Source organism: Mobula birostris, chromosome 25 (genome assembly GCF_030028105.1).
Source record: "Mobula birostris isolate sMobBir1 chromosome 25, sMobBir1.hap1, whole genome shotgun sequence".
Classification (NCBI taxonomy): domain Eukaryota; kingdom Metazoa; phylum Chordata; class Chondrichthyes; order Myliobatiformes; family Myliobatidae; genus Mobula; species Mobula birostris.
Genome location: NC_092394.1, coordinates 24,560,700 through 24,585,931, shown reverse-complemented (window position 1 = coordinate 24,585,931; position 25,232 = coordinate 24,560,700).

The following is a 25,232-nucleotide window of genomic DNA, read 5'->3' as shown; positions in this document are numbered from 1 at the left end:
AGGAAAGTGTGATGTAATTCAGGGTGCAATTTACATTTGATATTTCAGATGCACCATTGCAGTGCAAGTTAAGCTTTAGGAGGAGTAGAGGAGATCCCAAGTCACCAACCGTTCCACCATGATGCCTCAACTAGCCTACTGTATGTTTGGACATGTTCTCGTTATTTCCATGGAAGGGACTCCAATGCTCACACTCAACTGTATTTTAATGAAGTTTCAAGCCCTTATAGGACACTCCATATTTAAATAGACATTGGTTGTCCTGTGTTCTCCCAGTACATGATTCCCTTCTACAGCATAACTTCCTTGATTCACCGTGGACCTTGAACTAAATTGGAGCAATTTGCCCAGAGAAAATTCCTGGCAATCTTTAGGGAGGTGGGATTTTTCCCAATGAGACAAGGGAAACCCTGCCCACAAGCCCCAACCCCAGCCCCAATGGAATAAAATGCAACCAACCTGAGGTGGTGAGCATGTCTCAAGTCCAGCTCCATGCTGTACAGATTATTGTTTTGTCACTCAAATCTGACAACAAGCTCTACTGATCAGTACACTTCAGAAACTTCAATGACCTACAATGAAGATCAAAATACTGTCGGAGTGTAGCCTATATTGTCACTACAAAGTCCTCCAAACCTATTGTCTAAAAAGTCAAATTAGCATCATTACCTCCTGGACCTGATTAAGTCTACCCTGCTCCATTGAGTGGGTACTTCATCTATATAACTGAGACCAGAGTCCCTAAACAGGTGGTCTGCCCAGAGCTCTGTTACTGAAGGACAAAAGTTATCCTGAGGAAATTCTCAAAGGTGAAATTCATCATTCTCATCAACTTCAAAGAATGTTTGACTCCCAAGTGCTCAAAGTAGTGATGGATCATTTGGGAGTCTTTACAAAGGGACCATAACGAGAGCTGTGAATAGAGTTTTAAATGAAATAATTGCACGTAGGTTCAACAGATTGGAAAAAGACAGATAAAGTAAAAAGAAAGGAGAGCACAGGAGAGGTTACTGAACTCTTCAGACTCAAAAAAAACAGTGTTTACAAAAGGATAAGAATTTTATTTCAGGCAACTTGGAGAAAATGTTAAGAGAAGCAGGTATTATTTTTAATACACGAAGTATATGAAACAAGGTAGTTGAGTTTATAGTGAGGTTAGGAATTGGCAGATGTGACACTTTATATGTGCCTCTGGAGTTACACCGCAAATCAAGGGGGACCAATATCCTTGTGGGAAGGTTTGCTAGAGCTGGTGGGGAAGGTTTAAACTAATTTAGCAGGGAATGAGAACCAGAGTGACAGGGTGGAAGATGGGGCAGTTGATGCAGAGTAAAATGAGACTGTGAAGAAGGAAGGCAGATGATATGACACAATTGCCATCACTGGGATGGGTTGAACTGTGTCTTTAAACTAAATAGTAGGTTCAACAGCTGAACAGTTTGGAAAAGTGAGGACAAAGTAGAAGGGAAGGAGAGTACAGGAGAGGTCAAGAAATTCTCCAGAATAAATAAAAAGACAAAGTTTAGAAAGAGATAAAAATTTAACTTCTGGAAACATGGGAACAAAACAGAAAAGTGTGAAGGTGTTATATTTGATTGCACACAGTATACAGAATAAGGTAGATGATCTTGTAGCACAGTTGACAGGTTTGACATCATGGACACCACTGAGTCATGGCTGAAAATAAATCATAGATGGAAGCTTAACATCCAAGGATGCATATTTTATTGAAAGGACAGGCAGATGGGCAAAGAGTGGGGTGGCTTTGTCAATAAAAATGAAACCAAAGCCTTAGAGAGAAGTGACATAGAATCAGAAGATAAACTTGCAGGTAAAGTTAAGAAACTGCAAGAATAATAAGACCCTAATCGGAGTTATATACAGCCCTCCGAATAGTAGCTGGGATGTGATGTACAAATCACAACAGGAGACAGAAAAGGCATGTCAGAAAAGCAATGTAATAGTGATCAGGGGTGACTTCAATATACAGGTAGGTTGGGAAAATCAGGTTTACACTGGACTCCAAGGGAAGGGGTTTGCAGAATGCCTACAAGATAGCATTTTAGGGCAATTTGTGGTTGAGCCCACTAGGGAAGAGGAAGTTCTGGATTGGGTGTTGTGTAATGAACCAGATTTGATTAGGGATCTTAAGGTAAATCAGTGATTCCCAACAGGGGTGGTTATGTGCCGTAAGGGGGCTTTAGAGGAATAGAAGTCATGGGGGGGCATTCAAGATTCTTGAGTGGGGCAATAAGCAGCACCCTAACTTGAGGCATGAGACATGACCGACCGTGCCAACTCACTGATGGCATCAACATCCGAAAGGCATTCGCAGATTGGGCTCATTTTTTATTTTAATTTATCTTGTTAATGATGGTAATACATACAGCACAATTGCTATGAGTCTGAAGGTGGTGAAACCTTGAATTCTAATCCTGCTAAGAAACAGAAACTACAAAAAATGCGTCAATACAATGTTACATACCTGGAGTATGGTTTCGTCCCATTCCCATCAGATCAGCAACGTTCCATATGTGTTATTTATAATACTGTACTGTCTACTGAAGCCATGAAACCATCAAGATTGCAGGAAAACTTCCGTAAAAGACACCCCGAAAAGGCTACTTATAGTGTTCCAGAAGATGAAAGAGCATTTGAAGAGCATTACACACTCAAGTCATTTGCCAAGAAAGCTGAAACTGACCTTGAGTGTGGTCTCATTGTTTCTTATAATCTTTCCTAAATGATAAACAGTGTGGAAAATCTCATATAATTGGGAAAGTTTAATAATGCCTACTGTATCAGAAGTGCTCACCATTGTTCTTAAAATGAATACCACTATTTTAAAATCAATTCCTCTGAGTAATAACTCTGTTGCTTATCGTGTTGATGAAATGAGTGAAGATATTGAGTATCAACTATGCACAGAGCGTCATAAGGTGGTGGCTGGGAACGGACCCAAGTGCAATACATGGACACTGAAGTACTAGGGACAGGACTAGGATACAGTTGAGGGCTAGGACTTGGACATGGGAACCGGGAACCCGGAACAGGACTGGACAAGAGAACTAGGAACCATCTGATGGAGGGAAGGGACAGAACCCACCGCGGGGTAACGGCAATCTGGCCTGGCTTACCCGACGGAGGCAAGGGACAGGAAGGGACAGAACCAACCGAAGGGTAACGGCAATCTGGCCTGACTTACCCGACGGAGGCAAGGGACAGGAAGAGACAGAACCAACCGCAGGGTAACGGCAAACTGGCCTGACTTACCCAGTGGAGGCAAGGGACAGGAAGGGACCTAGATACAGGGTGGCTCCAAGACAAGACTTCAGGCGAGGTGAGGCGAGGCAAGAGTTACCGGCAAGACAAGGCAAGGCTTCAGGCAAGGAAACAGAAGGCAGGGGAAGGGATACAAGGAGTAAGGACAAGAACAATCCAGCCGCCACGCCCTGTTCTCTGGAGGTATTTATGCAGCCAACCCCAACAAGGATCAGCTGCCTCAATTAGTGCTCAACAGGAACAGAAACAGGGAAGACAGGAAAACCTGGAGCAACAGTCGATGGATCAGACCGTGAACCGGAATGCGGAGTTCACGGACCGGACCATGACACAGAGCTACAAAAAACAGAAATCAGGATACAACTGTCAACAGTACGAGACAAGGAGGTATTCCTAATGGCGTATGTTCAGTTTATCAAAAATAAAAAAGTTTATGAAAAGATTCTCTTTTGTAAAGGGTTAGAAGTAAGTATCAACAGAGAATCAATCAATGACCTGCTCAAAATGTATATTAAGGATACAAGTATTCCGACTAGAAACATGATTTCTTGCACAACAGAAGGAGCACCATATATGACACGTCACTGTGCTGGTTTAGTGGCATTTATGAAAAAAGAAATTCCAAGTATGTTTGCAATCCATTGTGCAATTCATCATCAACGTCTTGCAGCCATAAACGTCAGCCAGTGACTTCATCAAGCATAACTCTTGTAATATCTGCTATCAACCAAATTATAGCTCATCCATTAAATATCAGAATATTTCACCAGTTATACCAAGATAACAATGAAGAGTTTGAATGTTTGCTTCTTAACACTGAAGTGCATTGGCTGTCAAAAGGCTGCTGCTTAAAACATTCATTTGATTTCTTTGACAGTGTGGTTGAATTTTTGCTCAAAGTTGATAAGAGCTTGGAAAACAAGATTGAACTTTTATATGGCAATGTGGCACACCAAGCTCATCTCTATGACAAAATGAACATTCTATATATGTAACTGCAGGGTGACAGCTTCAATTTAATCCAGGCAAAAAGTGCAATGTCCACTTTTATCATAAAATTGGAACTACCTCAGCAAAACATTGGGAGAAGAATGTTCTCACAGTTTCCCCACATGAAAAGTATGGCACTCTCTTTCACAGATGGTGATTTGCAAGAGTACTGCTTACACGTGCAGTCATTGAAGAAGAATTTTCGGAATCAATTAAAAAATTTGAATGATCTGGAAATTCTGGACTGTGTAATTAACCCATTTCTTTGCAAGTAGGACAAACAGGAAGAGAGCTGGCAAGAAGAAAGTATCATTATTCAGAATGATGAAGAAACAAAAATGCTTTTCAAAAATGTCAGCTTTTGTGGTATGTGGCTACACTGTAATATGATGTTTCCTGGTCTTTGGAGAAAAGCCAAACAGCTCTTCATTGCATTTCCATCCTCTTACCTTGTTGAAAGAGGTTTCAGTACAGTGAACCGCCTACTCACAAAAAACAGAAACCACTTGGACATTGTTATGCATGGAAACTTAAGGCTTTTGCTGTCACAGGTATTTCAACTATTGCTAAAAACCATCAAGCTCAGAGATCACATTGATATTGAAGCTGCTGTACAGCGCACTGGTACTGTGTAAGCTAGGTTTAAAGAGAAATAAAAATTTAAGGCAATATCATTTTTCTCACATTCGCATATGGTATGGGGGTGCTGGAAAATATATTGTGCCTAAGAGGTGCATTGGCAAACATGAAGGTACTTTATGTGGAGGGGGGGCATTGACAAGTATGAAAGTACTTCAAGGCCGCTAAAAAACTGAGGTAAATGAACCCTTTCAAAGTCAGTGATTATAATATGATAGAATTCACCATGCAGTTTCTGAGGGAGAAGCTGACATTAAGGTTCATCCAATGTCATTGATGAAGACCTCGACACCATTAGTAGTTTTTATGAGGTCGAGTTGCTAGCTCAACACTCATCTGGGTATGGATGGAAAGCGTGCCCGGGAGCAGCTCGACTGGATTCAAACTCAGGAACCTTCGCTCCTGGAGTCCGGCGCTGATGCCACTAGACCACCAGCTGGCTTAATGGTGTCAAGACTAGCGCTTGATTTGGATTTAAGTGAGGGAGAGTTGCGTAGCGTCAGCCTCACTCTCTCTTCCCAATTCCCATCTGGATCCAGTAGCAAGACAAGAGTCGAGACTGCTGGAGATTGGACTTGGCGCAATGGATGACCAGGGTGCCTTCTGTGTCATGTCGTACCCTACACTTTCCACGACGCTTGCAGAGACTGCCTTTTGACTGTAGGACCTTCCACTGGTCTCGTCCGCTCAATAGAGCTGAGATAGACAACTCCCTATCTCACCGAGAGTTTGAGATCCATCAGCTACCCTCACCTGGTTTAGCCGGCTTGTCGAAGCCATTGCATGGGATGTGGCTGCTGTCGCATTCAAACAACTACGGGGAGCCACAGGTGAGAGCTGAGTTCTAGGTGGGGACCAAAGGTGGACTAACCGCCCTGAAAAGGACGCGACATGTTCCCCCACCAGAGGTGCTATCCCTCCCAGACGCTCCATACACCCCATACATAAGCTAACATAAAATGTTGTGGGATTACAGTTGAATAAAGGTAACTATAGAGGCATGAGAGGATCTAGCCAAAGTTGATTGGAAGAGGACCTTGTTATGTTTTCTAACTCTAAAACATTAAACTAATTGAAACGAAAAGATGGGAGTCTGAGATGTGATTCTAACTTCGTGTTAACTTTAAACAAAGTGTGCACATATCACGTGGTAGCATCATGACATGTACAGTTCACAAATTTTACATATAACCTATAGTTAATTATATATTAAAAAAAGCTAGATCAAAAATGTAGTTAAAATCTTACTTAAATACTACTGAAATATTAAATGCACAACTGACCCCAGCAGGGACAATAATAGAGCAGAAAAGGCAGAAGTTTCTGAGAGTAATTCGGAAGATGCATTCTGAAGGGAGGATAAGGCATTTGTGGCTGGCATGGGAAGTCAAAGACAGCACAAAAGCAAAAGAGGGTCAGAATCAAGTTTAATATCTCTGATATACTGTGTATCATAATATTTGTTGTTTTGTGGTAGCAATATATTGCAATACATAATAAAAAACTGTAAATTATAATAAAAATATATTTTTAAAAATTTAAATGAAATAAGTAGTGCAGTGCAAAAAAAGATAAAAATTTGAGGTAGTGTACATGGGTTCATTGTCCATTCATAAATCTGAAGGTGGTGGGGAAGAAGCTATCCTTAATACATTGAGTGTGTGTCTTCAGGCTCCTAGACCTCTTTTTTGATGGTAGGAATGATATAATGCCCTGGTTAAGATTTCTACCGCTATGTTGTGAATTATTTTGATTTTAGCAGTTTTAGTCTCCTGTTAGTAAGAGTATTTTGGCTTTGATTATAGATAAGGAGCCATTTTGTCCAATTTAGGAATGTTATGTCAGACAGTTGGGTTTGGCTTGGTACATGTTGCAACTTTCTACACAGTGGGATGCGATGGAAGATTCAGAAATAAGCTCCGACGTTTATGTGCACATTTGGACTGGTTTAACTGTAATGGGCCCTTTTATTTTTCTTTCTTTTTCTGTTAACCATTTGTTAAAGTTATACTATTGGTAAATATATTTCCTTTTAAAATTTTATGCCGGTGTATAATCCGTTATTTTTCAGGTGATCGATAATTTTGTATGAGGCAGTATTAACGCAGCACTCACTACAATTCACATTCTCCCTGGAGCATTCCAACCTTCCTGTTTGGTTGAACCCACATCATACTGACCCTAGACGTGTGTTGCTATTGGAAGGTGGCCTTCTCACTGCCAAGGCATGTGGCTGTTAGCAGAGTTAGCTAAAGGAGCCAAGTTTGTATACGAACCCCGGTAAGAGGGTTACAATGAGAAGAGGGCATATCCTAGGTGGTGGGAGTCTTTGACATAGGAGATCCTTAAAGGAGGATGTCCCTTTGTGAGTCTTTTGAAGATGTTCAAGTTGCTGGGGAGGCTAGTGCCCAGTGTGGAGCTGGCTGAGTTCTCGACTTCCTGCCATTTTTTTCAATTCTGTGCCATTGCCCCGCCATACCAAACAAAGTTAGAGTGCTCTCAATGTTACATCTGTAGAAGTTTGTGAAAGTCTTTGGTGTCATACCAAGTCTCCTCAAACCCCTGATGAAGTATAGCCATTGCTATAATTTCTTATAGCCATCTTTGACTACATAGGCCATCTTTGTAATTGCATCAATATGTTGGGCCCAGGTGAGATCTTCAGAAACGTAGACACCCAGGAACTTGAAACTGCACACCCTTTCCACTTCTGCTCCCTCAATGAGGACCAGTGTCTGTTCCCTCAGCTTCACCTTCCTGAAGTCCACAACCAATTCCTTAGTCTTACTGATGTTGGTTGATATTATGACACCACTCAACTATCTGATCTATCTCCCTTCTGTACGCCTCCTTGCCACCATCTGAAATTCTGCCAACAATAGCTGTGTCATTCCCAAATTTATAGATGATATTTGGGCTGCACTAGCCACATAATTGTGGGTATAGGGAGAGTAGAGCGGTGGGTTAAGCACGCATCTTTCAGGTGTGCCTGTGTTGATTGCCAGTGAGGAGGAGATGTTATTTCCAATCTACACTACTTGTGGTCTCCCAATGAGGAAGTCAATGATCCAGTTGCAGAGGGAGGTACAGAGACCCAGGTTTTGTTGATTAGTACTGAGGGTATGATGGTGTTGAACACTAAGCTATAATCAACAAATAGTAGCCTAATGTAGGTATTCTATTGGCCAGGTGATCCAAGGCCAAGAGGAGATCCAGTGAGACTGCATCCACTGCAGACATCTTTTGAGGATAGGTAAATTGCAGCACGTCCTTGTTTAGGCAGGAGCTGATTTTGGCCATGACCGATCTCTCAAAGCACTTCATCACAGAAGATGTGAGTGCCACTGGGAGATGGTCGTTGAGGCAGCTCACCTTGCTCTTCTTGGGCATTGGTATGTTTGTCGCCCTTTTGAAGCAGGTGGGAAGCTTCAGCTGTGGCAGTGAGAGATTGAAGATGTCCATGAATACTCCCACCAGTTGGTTGGCACAGATTTTCAGTGTCCTACCAGGTACACCATCAATGCCTGTCACCTCGTGCAGTTTCACTCTCTCGAAAGATGTTCTGATGTCGGCCTCTGAGACAGATCACAGGGTCCCCAGATGCTGCCAGGGGTTTACAAAGGTACAGTTTTATTCTCTCTTTCAAAGCAAGCATAAAAGGCATTGAGCTCATCTCAGAGTGTAGCATTACAACCATTCATGATGTCAGGTTTCTCCTTGTAGGAAAAAATGGCCTGCAAACCCTGTCACAGCTGACATGCATCCAATTCTGTCTCTAACTTCAATCACAATTGTTTTTCTTTTGCTCTTAAAATAGCCTTACATACAGTAGGTCGTACCTGGACTTCTTGTATAGTTCTGCATCACCTGTCTTGAATGCCACTGATCTAGCTTTCAGCAGACTATGAATCCCCTGGTTCATCCACTTCTTCTGGTTTGGGTATTCCTGGTAGGTTCTCATCCACAAGGATCTTCATGAAATCAATGATAACCGATTCAAAATGAATCCCTGAATATTGTCTTGTCCACCAACTCAAAGCAGTCCTGTAAGTGCTCTTCCAGTTCCCTTGACCGTACCTTCTTGGTCCTCACCACTGGTGCTGTAGTCTTTAATCTCTGCCTGTACACTGGGAGTAGAAGTACAGCTAGGTGATCGAACTTTCCAAAGTGCGGATGTGAGATGGCACAATAAGCATTCTTGGTGGTGGTATAACAGTGCTCAAATGCACTGGCGCTTCTGATTCCCCAGGTGATATGTTGGTGATAGCCATTCAGAGGCTTCTGCAAGTTGACCTGGTTGAAATCTTCCGCAATGATTGGAAAGGTATCAGGGTGTGTCGATATGTTTCGTGACTGCTAATCATGGTTCTCCAGTGCCTGCCTGACATTGGCTTGAGCTGGAATGTACACTGCTACCAAGATGATGGCGGAAAACTCCCTTGGCAATTAAAATGGTTGACACTTGACCGCTACATGTTCCAGAGTGGGTGAGCAGGATTAAGACAGAACCACCACATCCGTGCATCTCAATCAGTTAATCGTGAAACATACTCCATCCCTACCTTTAAAAGAGTCATCTATCCTGTCTTGTCTTTGGATGGTAAAGCCTTTGGGCTGCAACACTGTGTCCGAAATGTCAGAGGTGAGCCATGTTTCCATGAAGCAAAGTACACTGCAGTCCTTAACGTCCTTCTGGTTTAGCAATCTTGCTCTGAGGACTTCAATATTATTTGCCAGCAGGATAGTCAGTAGTTAGCTTTTAATGCCTCTGCATTTCGATCGTATCTGTAGACCCGTGCACCTGCCTCCATCTTCATAAAGAGGAACTGCACTTAAGACCAGAGTCTGTCAATTTTGGGGAGAGAATGTACAATATAGCATAAATTAGCTGAAAGCTGGAGTTTGGGGAAGCTTTAAAAAAAAACAACAGATGTCAATTAAAGGGGAGACAAGATGAATTATGAGGGTCAGCAAGCTAATATTATAAAGAGAATGGCAGAGCAGACTTGATGGGCTGCTTTTCTACTCTTATGTCTTAAGGTCTTATCATCTTATATAAAGACCACTGATGCTCTAATCATCTAATAAGCCACAGAAGATTGGCTAACTGGCAGGAGGCAAAGAGTGGGAATAAATGGGACAGAAATAATAAGTAGGATAGACAAACAAGAATTGGTGAATTTTGTGTAGTTGGTTCTTCAGAAGGCATTTGAAATGGTGCCACACATGAAGCTGTTTAGCATGATGACAGCCCATGGTATTACAGTAAAAATACAAGCATGGATCGAGCATTGGCTGATTGGCAGGAGGCAAAGAGTAGGAATAAAGGGAGCCTTTTCTGATTGGTTGCGCAGTGATTGGTGTTAGGACCGTTTCTTTTTTACATTGTATGTAAATGATTTGGAGGATGCAATTGATAGCTTGTGGCCATGTTTAGGAATGATACGAAGATTAGTGGAGACACAGGTAGTGTTGAGGAAGCAGGGAAGCTGCAGAGGACTTAGATAGATTGGTAGAATGGGCAAAGAAGATGGAATGCAGTATCAGTAAGTGTGTGGTTTTACACTGTAGTAGAAGAAATAAAAGTGTAGACTATTTCCTAAACGGGTAGAAAATTCAAAATTCAGAGTTGCAAAGGGACTTGGAAGTCCTTGTGCAGGATTCCCTAAAGATGAACTTGCAGATCAAGTCAGTAGTACAGAATGCGAATATTAGCATTCATTTTGAAAGGACTAAAATCTAAAAGCTGAGCCTTTATAAGGCATTCGTCAGACTGCACTTAGAGTATTATGAGCAGCATGGGCCCCTTATCTAAGAAAGGATGTGGAGGTTATCTAAAAGGAGGTTCATAAGAATTATCCTGGGAATTAAAGGATTTAACATATGACATTTGATGGTTCGGGCCTGTACCCACTGGAGTTTAGAAGAAAGATGGCGGGGGGGGGTTTCTTTGAAACCTATCCAGTATTGAAAGGCCTAGACAGAGTGGTTGTGGAGGGGATATTTCCATTTGTGGAGGATTCTAGGACCAAGAGGCACAGGCTCAAAATACCAGGACATTCCTTTAGTACAGAGATAAGAAGGAATTTCTCAGCCAGAGAGTGGTGAATCTGTGGAACTCATTGCCACAGATGCCTGTGGAAGCAAGTCTTTGGGTATATTTAAATTGGAGGTTGATAGGTTCTTAATTAGTAAGGATATCAAAGGGTAGAGGGAGAAGAAAAAATGGGGTTGAGAAGGATAATAAATCAGCTATGATTAAATAGCAGCATAGACTTGATGGCTCAAATGACCTAGTTCTGCTCCTATGTCTTGTGGTCTTATGACCACATGCAAACAACAGAAGAAGTGAGCAGCATTTCAAATCCAATACCCACTTGTTCACCCCATTAAATACCAGCCTGCCCTATCTGCAACAGAACCTACAGATCCTGTAGGGGTCATTTCATTGTCTCAGAATGGAGTAAAAGGAAGATGTTCTATGCCAAAGCAACTCCACAAAGAGAGGAAGGAAAATAGAGAGTTTTTGTGCACATTAATATGTAAGAAATTAATAGAGGCATTAGCTTGCTACATCTTCTCAGATATAGTAAATGGTTCCATTGTGAATGATAAAAATAATTCACATAAACTCTACTCGAATGAGGAATGGGCAAATAAAACATTTAATAAATATAATTCCTTAATTCTTATGTTTCTTAAACCAAAATGTCAGCCTCTATCATAGGAACATTGAACAGGGGCAGCATTAAGTCCACTGTCTAGCAGAAACCAAGTGATGGACAATTTCATCAGAGCAGAGGATTTACCCGGAAGTCTCCATCTCTGATTAGACTGACTCTAATCTAAAATCATTGTTGGCAAAGTGGAAGAAGCCTTGTAGAATCCTTTTATGATTTTTAAAGGTGGAGGTACATATGTACTGTAAATCTGCATCAAGTACATCATTTGATAATGGACATTTTTATAAATTCATGTGATAGTTTTGTGTGTCATCTTCGAAGAAAATGGTGCACGTGCATGACAGCTTATGTAATGCATCTAAATTCAGTAATGCTTCCCTTCTAAATTCTAAATTCAGTTTGAGATTAGTCTTGGGAATATGGGCTAGCTGCCATTACTTGAGATATTCCATTCCATCAGTTGCAGGTTAGAGGAAAAACCTGGTGTTATTTTGAAGTACTGTTTCATCAAACAGCTTGTGCAGAGTTGAAATTGTCATACGTGCAAAGAACAAAGGAGGACCAAAGGGTCAGACCAGTAATCCAGCTCCGCAGTAATTTACCCAAGGACAAAACTACTTGTCCCTCCAGTAACTTTGAAAGACATTTACTTTTTGTAGAAATATATTTTAAAGTTGTAAGTATGTAATATAGTATTATGTCACCATTGACAATACATTTAATTCTATTTCCTTCCAAGATTTGCATTTTTATGCCTTGTATCAGTTTTTCTTTCACATACATTTTATGATTGTGGGGGCAAAGTTATTGGGTATATTTAAAGTGGTGGTTGATAGGCAGTTAACTAGTAAGGGTGTCAAAGGTTTGAGGTAGAAGGCAGGAAAATGAGGCTGTGAGGAAGAATAAATCAGGCATGATCGAATGGCAGAGCAGACTCGATGGGCTGAATGACCTAATTTGGTTCCTATATCTTATGGTCAAGTCTGGGAAGGTTTTCACTTGGTTTCCACCCCCTTGATGTACAATGGCATAAAGGCCTTAAACAGAGTCCTCTCCCCTTGGAGCCTTTGTGATAGCTGCACCAGGCTTCAGCAGTTCCACAACAAATGGTCATGGACCCGCAGATGTACCAAGTTACAACATTCAGTCAAGATCAGTTCTTCAGGGCATCAAAAATTTTTGCAATTGAGATTGGAATTATTCTTTTTTAATTTTTTATTTTTATTGAAGGAATGACACAATACAGAATATATAATGGATTACCTTTTCCTCCATTTTGCTTTAGTATCATACCCCCAAAACAAACCACCCCCCACCCGCCCTCCCCGAACATATCATGGCAGCTAATATATTTACAACACAACAATTCACAAATACAAGTACGGACATTTCACAACCATACCCCCACACTACTTCACGACGACGGCTCAGACACATCTGCAACATGTCAGATGATCCAAAATACACTCATATTTACAATTCATCAACCACCCTTGTGAGGTAAATTATAAGCGTGTTAAATGGGAGGCAACTTCCCAAGTACAATCCAATGCCCTCAATTAGTAGGTAATTCCTTAAGACTCCCAAAATATGATAAGAAAGGTCCCCATTTCGAATAGAACTTTTTCACAGACCCCCTCAAAGCGTATTTAATCTTTTCTAATTTCAGAAAAAACATGCCCTCGGCTTGATGACTATTGGGCACTGGTTTTTAAAATAATCAGTGAGGTTTTGGGGGTGACACTGAGACCTTGCCCACTTATAGCTGTATTTGGTGTGGCAGATGATGATTTGGGTTTAAATGCAAGCCAGTCAGATATCATTGCACTTACATTGCTATTGGCCCGTAGGAGAATTTTGCTGGTTTGGAAATCTGCCACTCCCCCAACTGCTGCTGCTTGGTTAGAAGATGTAGTGTTTTTTCTGAAGTTAGAAGAGATTGGAATTATTATTGATTTATTAGTTTATTATTGTAACATGTACCAAGATACAGTGAAAAGTGTATCTTGCATATTGTTCATTTATTGGTTTAAGCAGGTCAGATCATTGCACAGAATATTGAGGTAGAACAAGGTAAAACAATAACAATACAGATTAAAATGTAACCACTGCAGAGAAAGTATAATGCAGGTAAATAATAAAGTGCAAGATCATAACAAGGTAGACTGTAAGGTCAAAAATCCATCTTATTGTATAAGAGGTCCCTTCAAGCATCTGATAATAGCAGGATAGAGGATGTTTTTCATCAAACTAATAGTCTTCCAGCAGCAATTGGTGTTTGCTTCAATTTGCACTGCCAAAAATAACCTGCAATTATTCAAGACTATTTTGGCAAATGCACACCTGGGCTATGAGAACAATGCAATTTTTGATGTGTGTCCTAGTTTTTCTGAATCATATTCCCAGCACCTTCAGAGAATTGGACCTGAGAGGGAATGAGTTGAACAATCAGTCAGACCAATTGCCGAAGAATGTGGCCTTGCTTTTGCTGGAATTCACTCTGCCCCGCACGACCAATTCAAATTAGTCACCTGTTCAATAATCCGACACCAATAGTGTGTTCAACCAGAGTATGCTGATGTCCTCCATGCACCGAGAGGCTTTAATCTGAATACCTTCCCTACCTCGAATTGTCTTCCTTCATGATGAATTAAACAGAATGCTCCATAAAACAAATGACAAAAAAGAGAGCAGCCCTGCCTAACTCCAAACTTCATTGTGAAGCTATCCCAAACTTTAACTTATCTGTGTAGAATAATCATATCCAATTGCAAAATCCCTCCCATCATCACACCTGTTATGTTCTGTAACTCCAGAAACTAGTCAAAAGAAGAGCATGGGCAGACCGGGAAATGCATGATTTAGTTTTGTTTTTACTTCAAAAAAACACGCACATACTGTATTATATAGTGGCATAATGATGTATGCTATTTACGTACTTTGAATGTCTCACTGTGTTTCAAGGATAGATAATCGTCTCACATTCATTTGTAATATCCTCGTCGCTACTGTTAATTTTTATATCTCCAGAAACTAATTGAAAGAAAAACACAGAGAGACTGGAGGATATGTGTCTTAGTTTCGTTTTTCACTTTAGTGAAATACACACATATGATATATTGGCATAATAATGTATGCCATTAACGTACTTTTACATATAATGAGTAATGAATTATTCAAACAACAAAGAATGCTTAATCAAATAGTATATTTACAAATACTCAATTAATACTGAAATATTAAATACACAATGCCACCCAAACCCCATTAGGACTGCACATTCATTATATACTGAGCAATTTCTTTTGAGGGAATTGACATACGTGGTCAGTTCGGCCACATTCAATCAGTGATCTAGACCCTGTCACATGCAGTTTTCTAAACCTCCAGGACTGGGTGTTCTGGGAGGCTGTGCTATTTGTGGTCTGCAAATTATATAGCCCAGCATAGAAGAATCTGCAGATTCTTGGAATGTCATTCTGCAAGAATGTCAGTTTTACAAGGCTACTGATCACAGAGCTCCCACTGTGAATTGTTTGACAGAACACAGGCATGTCCAATTCTGCTCCACGAACCAGAATGATCTTGGAAGATTCGGACATGAAAAGCACATCGCAGCCAGATTGGTATCAAAGTTAAAGTCAAAGTCAAGTTCAGTGTCAAATGCCTAAGTACATGGAGGCACACATGCAATGAAAATCTTAGTTTTCAGCAGCAACACAGGCATCACTGGACTGGGACCTACACAGTGGACTAAGTCAATTTTTTTTTGTTTTAATTACATTTTTCCTGTAAAATGGTGCTGAGGTACATTCTAGATACTGGCATACATCATCAGTGATGGAGCCTGGGCTCATTGGTGTTTCGGATCATTCAACATCAGATACTCTCAGTTGCCAATCAAGCGCTATGTAAACAAATCTGCTGAGGCTGTGGTTGGTTTTCAGCCTTGACAAAGGCTATGGGCTTTCTGAGTTGGCGGAGGTGCATACTGTTGTTAATGGCTGAGGATATATTTTCTGCCACTACCTTCAGTACCTGGTCATGGCGAACCAGTAGCGACTTTCTTCCAGGACCTTTGAGCATCTGCTGAGATGAGATGTGTTTCAGGGTCCCTCTCCCAAGGCAGGGAGGACATGATGGAGCCTCATTTTTGCCCTGAGCAAAATTGTTCACTGGACTCAGTAAGACGTCATACACAGCCTGGATCATGAACTTAATGCGCTGGGGTTCTGCCTGCCAGAAGTTGGACCAGGAGATCTTCCACTTCAGCACACTTTGCCTCCTTGTCCAATCTTCTTGTGGCCCGTTCCTACCATCCTGATGGTTTGCTTAGCTGCTTGCACCTCTTCCTGGAGCAGTTTGCATCTGTTCCTGCCCTGAGCCGTGTCAAAGTGGATTGAAGGAAAGCTGACCCCCTCTCTGACCCGACACCACTGTCCGTACAGATTCCTGTGCCTCAAGCATGACTGAGCTATCTCAACTACATCCTGTGCCTTCCACTTCCTGCCTGTTTTGACCTCAGTGCCTACTGACAAGATTCTAAGGTTACTGGAATCTCTGTACAGCAGCAGTTCTCTTGTATGGGAGACCATTAACTCTTCATTCAGACTACTGAAAGGAAGCTGCAGTTCCCATACAGAGCAATGCTGCTCAGGCTATGTGGGAGGCCCAGCCATCTTCAAATGTAGCCATTGATCTTTCTTTTAACAGTCTTATCTGTTCAGATAACCTCATATACCAGCATTGACCAGAGGATTCAAGAGAGCCCTAATAGATCCAGGCTTTGAACTTGTCAGGTAGGCCTGACTTGTCCACACTGGTGGGCCAGACTTCTAACTCCTTAGTGGTCTTCTGGATGGCAGCCACATCTCTTAGTCTGCATTCAACGACCTTCCCCAGGCTCTTGACTGGTCTCTCAGAGATGAATGGGATAGCAATACCATCCAAGGAGAAATGAAACTTGTCCATGAGTCTGACTTTTCTTGACACCAGAGACCTAGATCTCTCTGGCTTAAAGCTCATCCTTGCCCATGCGATGATCCTCTATAGCCCCTGCAGAATCCATCTACTGCCTGGGACTGATGTAGTTGTCACTATGAGACCACACATGAAGACTCTGATAGGGGGCTGCCGCAGGCCTGTCTTGGTCAGAGAGCCTCTGCACTGCACTTTGGTTGCCTTAACCAGCATGGTCATGATCAGGGAGCAACACTGATTTTGTACATCCATTTATAATTCTCTTCTCAACCTGATGCCAGCCTGATTTAGCGGTTCATGATGAGAATATCAGTCTGAAGCTTCTGTAGTAGACCAGGAAGAAGTCCTTTATCTTCCCCAGAACATGATATTGGTTCAGCATGCTCTCTACCAGCTTATGTGTTATGACCCTTACAAGTTGGCAAAGTATAGGTCTAGGTCTCCCTTTCCATTGAGCGCTTCCCTGATTAGCTGGGAAACCACAGCTGTGTGTTCCAGGCACCCTGGCACTCTGACAACCCCTCCTTTCTGCGCCGATGTACCAACGTAGCCGTTGTGTATAATTTATGTTTTTCTTGTGAATGCTGCTTACCTGAGCAAAGAAAAGAGCTGGGAGAATTACTGGAGACCCCACCCACCCTAGCAGTCACCTATTCACCGAATTGCCATCAGGGAGACGCCACAAGTCCATGACCACCAGGACTACAAGTCACCTCCAAAGCTTCTTTCCTGTAGGTGTCCAGCTTCTCAACAAAACTCACTCAGGTGTAATACCCTCACTGCCCCTGCACAACACCTGTTAAATGGACTTCCCTGCTGTTTGTTCTGTTGATAATTATTTAGTCTGTTTATATGTTCACATTTATTTAAGTTTGATTATTGACATTTGTGCTAATTGTTGATTATCATGGCTGTTTGCACTATTGTCTTGTAAATTGTTGGTTGCTATTGTATTCTCCATTATGGTATTGTCCTGTGTTTTATGCATGACACCAAACCACAATCATTTCTGGTATGTTTCACAAATGGGCAATGAAGTGATTATGATTCTAACTCAGACGATGCTCTTTTCCTGTGATTCTGCAGGAAGTAATGTTTTTCTATTGCACCTATCTGTGCACATGACAATAAATTCAACTTTGACTCTGATTTTGATGGAGTCACCAAATGGCATGCCAGCAGCTTTACTTTGTTAGGAGATTGAGAAGATCTAGTATGTCAATGAAGGCTCATGCAAATTTCTATAGCTGTACAGCAGGGAGCATTCTGACTGGTTGCATTACATCTTGGTATGGAGGCTCCAGTGCACATGACTGCAAAAGGTTGTGGAGGGCTGCAGACTTGCCAGCTCCATCATTGGCAAACTCTCCCCACTATCAAGAACGTGTTAAACAGGTGGTGCCCCAAGACAATGTCCATCACTGAAGATCCTCACCATCCACAACAAACGCTTTTCTCAGTACTACCATCAAGGAAGAGGTACAGGAGCTGGAAGAACCAACTCAACGATTTCAGAGTAGCTTATTCCCCACTATTTCTGAATTTCCCCAGATTTCTGAATAATCCATGAACCCATACCTTTATACTTTTTTACACTATTTATTTGTAATTTATAATAAGTTTTATATGTTGAGCTGTACTGCTGCTGCAAAACAACACGTTCCATGTCATAAACAAAGAGAAGTTCTGCAGATCCTGGAAATCCAAAGCAACACACACACAAAATGCCGGAGGAACGCAGCAGGTCAGGCAGCGTCTATGGAAATGAACAAATGGTCGATGTATCAGGACAAGGCTCTTCATTTCGTGTCAGGTATGTCACTGATAGTAAACCTAATTCTGATTTTGATTTTCACATAGCATCATATAAGCAGCATTCACAATAAAAACATAAACACCATTTTTTACAAGAATGAGCACAATTAGCACAAAGAGTCCATTTAAGTGCAAAGTTATCGAAGTGGTCATAGTGTTGTGCTGGTTGGTTCAAGAACCAAATTGCTGAAGGAAAGTAACTATTCTTGACCCTGTTGGTGAAGAACTTTGGTCTTCTGTGCCCCTTGTCTGATATTATCATTTGAAATATTGTGAACTCAAATTGCCCTTCAGGCTTTGCACTCATCCCAAGGCAGAGCTCCTCTAAGATCAGGTAGCAGGACTATTCTTCCTCTTAAACATTATTAAATAAAGAAATCTTATATTTCTGTAGTACATGATCAGACACTCTGAGAAATTCTTTCCAATCTTTCTTAAAATATTAGCTTTATTTTTCACATATACATCAAAACATGAAGTAAAATGTGTTGTGTCAATGACCAGCACAGTCTGGGGGCAGCCTGAAAGTGTTGCCATGCTTCTGGCATCAGCATAGCTTGCCCACAAGTTTCTAACCTTAACCCATACATCTTTCGAATGTGGGAGGAAACCTGAGCACCTGGAGGAAGCCCATGTTGTCACAGGGAGAACATATAAACTCCTTATAGCTAATGGCAGGAATTGAACTCAGATCTTCTAATTGTTGACACTGTAAAATTTTACGCTACCATGCCATCCTGTACAAGACTGTGCTGCCCTAGTGGCTTTCTATACCTGAAGGATTATGTGGCCAAGTGCAAATTATCAATTCTGTTTTAGCACTGTCGTATGCTACCAAGTTAGTACTTCAAAGGCCTGACTATTGAAAGGTACAAGACACAACTTCTAAATTTGAATCCACTCAATTATATAAATCTGGAACACAATCAGTAACTTTGATCATATGGCTAGCAGATAATCAAAAAATTCATCTGTAATCTTAGGGAAAGAAAGGTGTCATCCTCCACATCCCTCCCTTCCATGTACCTATCCAAAAGGCCTCTTCAATGTTACAATTGTACCTGCCTCAACTGTACTCATTCCAGGTACTCACTACCCTTTGTGCAAAGAAGTTAACTCTCAAGACTCTTTTAAGTCTCCCTCTTCTTGTGTCTGTGCCTACAGGGTTTGGACTCCCCAGTCCTGGGGAATACATTATGGCCATCCACATGATCCACATCCTTCATGATTTTATAAAAGTCTATTATGGACAAGTGAATTGCTGGACAGAGAATCTGCTGGCTGATGTCGTTATGGGTACCAGGATGTTTCCTTTCTTCTGTTCAAGTACAACCATGAAGGACTGTAATACCCCAAGTACAGTATAAACTGACTGATTTGGGATTAGCTTGTTGCTGATCACCAGCGACATTGCACATCTTTATCAGTGTAGTTCTTTGGGCCAATTCACAGCAGCAGATCTGATGTTTGTTGTCACATTTTGCAAGCGATCCACTTAGGATTGAGACCGCTGTACAGAGTCATACAGGCCAATCAGCCCATCTCATCTATGCCAACTGATGGGCACCCTTACACACGTATCCCATCTCCCAGCATTTGGTCTATAATCTTCAAAGCCTTGAGTGATCCAGCGTTATCTAGACACTTCCTAAATGTTATCAATTTCCTAGCTTCAACTATTCTGTCATCAATCTCTGGATGCATAAGGTCCCCTTCATATCCCTTCTAAGTCTCCTCCCATGGTCCTTAATCTGTATGTGCATATTTTATCTTCCTCTGATTCTGGGTAGTCCACTCTATCTATACTCCTCACAATTTTATATACCTCAGTCTTGTCCACTCTTAACCTCCTCCACCAAGGAGAACAGTCTCTTCTCATAAATGAACTTCCCCATCCCAGGCAACATATTTACTCTATGAGTCTACCCTACACCCACTCCACTGCTATTGTATCCTTCTGAAAGCATGGTGAAGAGAAGTTCACTCATCCAGCTGAGGTTTGACCAAAGCTTTATCAATTTGGAGCATATCCTCTCTACTTTTCCTATAGTGGGGGAATCTAGGACCAGAGGGCACAGCCCTAGATTAGAAGGACGTTTAGAGCAGAAATTAGGGTTGCGAATCATTGCCAGATGGCGGTGGAGGCCAAGTCGTTGGGTATATTTAAAGGTTAATTAGTAAGTGTGTCAAAGGTTATGGGGGAAGGCAGGAGAATCAGGTTGAGTGGATAATAAACCAACCATAATAGAATGGTAGAGCAGACTGAATGACCTAATTCTGCTCCTATTTTTTCTGGTCTTATGGTCTACTTTTGTATTAAATTCCCTGACTAATGCATGGCAGTTTCCTTTATATTTTCCTAATCACATTATCTACCCAGTATTCCAAGGCCCCTCTGTTCCTCAATACCCTCTGAGACATTACCATTTATAATGTGGGCCTCCAAAACATGTCACCTCATTACTGTCTGGATTGAATTCCATTTGCCATTTTTCAGCCTGTTTCACCAACATCTGTCTGCAATCAAGTCTACATTCCACACCATCAACAACCCCGTTGACCTTTGTGTCATCCAAACACTTACTGATCATGCCCTCATGTCTCCCTCCCATTCATTCACATACATTACAATCAACAAGAGTCCTAGCAATGGTACTTCCAATCACAGAAACAGCCCTCTAGCATTATTCTGTGTCTCATATTGCCATGCTAATTTTGGATCCTGTTTGACAACTTGCCCTAGATTCCAAGGGTCCTAATATTTTGAACAAATTTCCCATGTGGGACCTTGTGACAGGCCTTACTAAAGTCTACATGAATTACATCTGCTACCCTGCCCTCATCGATACTCTTTGTTCTCTCTTCAGAGAATTCAATCCAATTGAGACAGATAGGATCTGCCCCTGACAAAGCATCGTTGGCTGTTTCTGGAATGGTCCTGCCTTTTCCTGGTGATTTTTAGTCATCTTCTTCAGGATTTTTTTCCAATATCTTCCCCATCACTGAAGTTAAGCTCAAAAGTCTGTGGTTACTTGGTTTTTGCTGCAGCCTTTCTTAAAAAGAGGGACTATATTTGATGTTAGCAATAAGCCAATACCTTACTTCATTCAAACAAAGATTTAAAAATCTGAGCCCGAACCTTAGCCTGTGATAAATCTCATTTAGTCCTGGCCAGTTATCCACCTTTAAGATTACTAAGGCATTGAATACTTCCTCTGACCCATCGTAGTCTTCCTAATTTCATGATTTAGTGCCTCCCTACACTTTTTAAGATCTTGACAGAACTACCCCAGTATTAGTTCCCTGTACCTTTCATGATCTTCTTTTCTTCTCTTTATCCAAACAGGTTTCCCGATACCTGACTTTTACTTATACAGGAAAATATTGGCTTTAAACTCCTGCTATTAACATAATTTTATTACAATTTATTTTATTATGTTATTCTATTATTATTATTGCTATTACATTTATGAAACAATACATCATTATATTTATATATTAATGTATATATTCTACAATAATTTAAATTGTATAATTAATATGACAAAAATTATATATAATGCATATTTTCTATATATATATCTTACAAATTGCAAATAAATATACTACAAATTAATCAAATGTTACATAAAAAATTATAATTATTACATTATAACCCTTTGAGCTTCCAATCTACTTTTGTCAGATCTTTTATGTTAATAAGGTTTACCTTCCCTCTCCTTAAGTCTGTTATTACTGGTCCATCCCATTAGCTTTCCATAATCACTTTAAATTATAGAAGGTTATGGTCTTTCTTTCCAGACTTGGACCTCACAGACACCATCTTCAGTTTCCCACCACCTACGTACTGACTTGCTACTTACGTATGTATGAATCAGTCTGATGTAAGAATAAAATATTATTACAGTTTTTAGAATGAGTAGTTGTTTCAAAATTGATATGCATCATGATCTCTAACAGTGCAATGTGAATTATGTGATTCAACTGCTAATCATTGTAGTATGAAAAAATTTCAACTGATTATATCTTTAAAAAACAGTAATGTTTTGATATCACTGGGAATGCACGTGAGTTGAAAGTAAGTTAGGGCTTACAACCAACAATCTACCTCATGACAATTAGTATGTATATTCAACAAGAGCTATTGAAACAGCATGTAACAACAGAGTCCATTCAAAATGTCTTCAGAAGCTACAGGAAGCATAATGTGATTTTAATTGCAGTAAGATTTCAGAATCAAAAGGGTTTGATATTGCCAATGAAATACTGTCACTGGTGGATAATTACATAATGTGATTTAGATGAATAAGATCGTGCAGAACCACTGCTGTTTACAAGAACAACAGATCTGATTAGCTTTATTTGTCACATGTACATCAAAACATACAGTGAAATGCATCATTTGCGTCAAATCAGATCAGTGAGGATTGTGCTGGGGAATCCACAAGTGTCGCCATGTTTCCAGTGCCAACTTCTTACTAACCCTAACCTCTACACCTTTGGAATGTGGGAGGAAACTGGAGCACCCAGCGGAAACCCGTATGGTCATGGGGTGAACATATAAACTCCTTACAGCCAGCGGCGAGAATCGAACCCCTGTCTGATGCTGCCACTGGAAAACAACTGGGCTAACTGCTACACTACAGTGCCACCCAGTTCTGAGTAGGGAAAGCTGGACCCAAGGTCTGACTGGGGAATTAGCAGTCATAACTTTTGTTCTTATTTGGAACAGACTGGTGCTGTCATTGTGTATAGCCAAAGCTCTACCTTAAACTATTAGAGACATAAAGTCATAGACACTAAAGCACAGAAACAGGCCCTTTGGTCCATCCAGTCCATACTGAACTATTAATCTGTCTCGTCCCATCACCTGCTCCTGGACCATAGCCCTCCATATTCCTCCCGTCCATGTACCTATCCAAATTTCTCTTAAATGTTGAAATCGAACCAACCTTCAACATTTCCAAACTCTCACCACCTTCTGCGAAAAGAAGTTACTCCAATGTTCCATTTAAACGTTTCACCTTTCACACTTAACCTATGACCTCTAGTTCTAGTCTCAATCAACCTCAGTGAAAAAACCTGCTTACAATTACCCTATCTATACCCCTCATAATTTTGTATACTTCTATCAAATCTCTCCTCATCCTCCTAGACTCTAGGGAATAAAGTTCTAACCTATAACTCACATATTCAAGTCCTGGCAATGTCCTTGTAAATATTTTCTGCTCTCTTTCAATCTTATTGGTACCTTTCTGTAGGTACAGTAGGTGACCAGAACTGCACAGAATGCACCAAATTAGGTCTCCTCAACATCTTATACAACTTCAACATACATCCCAACTCCTGTACTCAATCATTTTATTTATGAAGGCCAATGTACCAAAATCTCTTTGTATGACCCTACCTAACCGTGACACCACTTTCAAGCAATTGTGGATCTGTATTCCCAGATCCCTCTGTTCTCACTCCTCAGTGTTCTACCATGCACCGTGTAAGTTCTACCCTGGTTTGTCGTCCCGATGTGCAAGATCTCACACTTGTCTTCATTAAATTCCATCTGCCCTGGCGATTTCATAATGAGTAATTACTTTCTGTGCAGCCCTGCCTATCCTGACTTCACCTGGCGCCAATATTCCTGCTATTCAGTGCCATATCATACAGCACATGATGTAGGCCCAAGGATTCAGTACATGGATGGCACCAGAAACAGGAGAAGACCACTCAGTCCCTCAATTGTACAATTCATAGCTGATCTGATCTTTGGCTTCGCTTCAATATTCTTGCCAAGTTGCTTTTATTTTCCTAAAAATGTTCAAATCTATCTCAATCATAATGTCTTCATATCCACAGCTCACTGCAGTAGAAAATTTTAGTTCTTCATATTCGAAAATTCGACAATTCAAAGTACATATGTATGCGTTATACAACCCCGAAATTAATCTTCCCACAGACAGCCACGAATCAAAGAAACACCGTGGAACCCGTTCAAAGAAACATCAAACTTCCTATATGCCAAGAAAAGATCAAACTGCACAGACAGCAAAAAACGAGCAAAAGCATGTAGAATATTATAAATCGGACCCAGAGTCCTCGAAGCAGTCCAGGGATGCTCAACTTAGCTCAGTTCGGTTCAATTTAATGTTGTGTCATTCATTGACAGCAGGCTGGAGAGCCAGTCCGTCCCGATCAAAATCACAGAAAATAGCAATAAAGAAAAGGAGTGACCAGAAACTGGAAGCATGTACCATATAACATGAACTGCAGAGAAAATCCACTAACCAATCTTAAGTCAACCTCTATCCTGTGACTATGCCATGCCAATCTGAACTCTCTCATCAAGTGATTCTGGGAATGAGGAGTATTTGGCAGCTTTGGGCCTGTACTCACTGGAATTTAGAAGAATTCTGGGGGGGAGGGGTGTCTCATTGAAACCTACCTAATGTAAAAAGGACTAGATAGGGTGGATGTGGAGAGGGTGTTTCCTACCGTGGAGGTATCCAGAACTAAAAGGCACAGCCTCAAAATTGAGGGGCAACCTTTTAGAACAGAAGTAAGGAGGAGTTTTTTAGGCAGAGAGTAGTGAATTTGTGGAATGCCCTGCCACAGACTATGATGGAGGCCAAGTCCGTGGGTATACTTAAGGTGAAAGTTGATCATTTCTTGGTCAGGCAGGGCATCAAAGGATAAGGCAAGAAGCCAGGTGTATGGGGTTGAGTGGGATCCGGGATCAGCCATGATGGAATGGTGGAGCAGACTCAATGGGCTGAATGGCCTAATTCTGCTCCTTTGTCTTATGGTCTTATGGCCTAAGTGGGAGCATCCTCACAGAATCTATCCAAG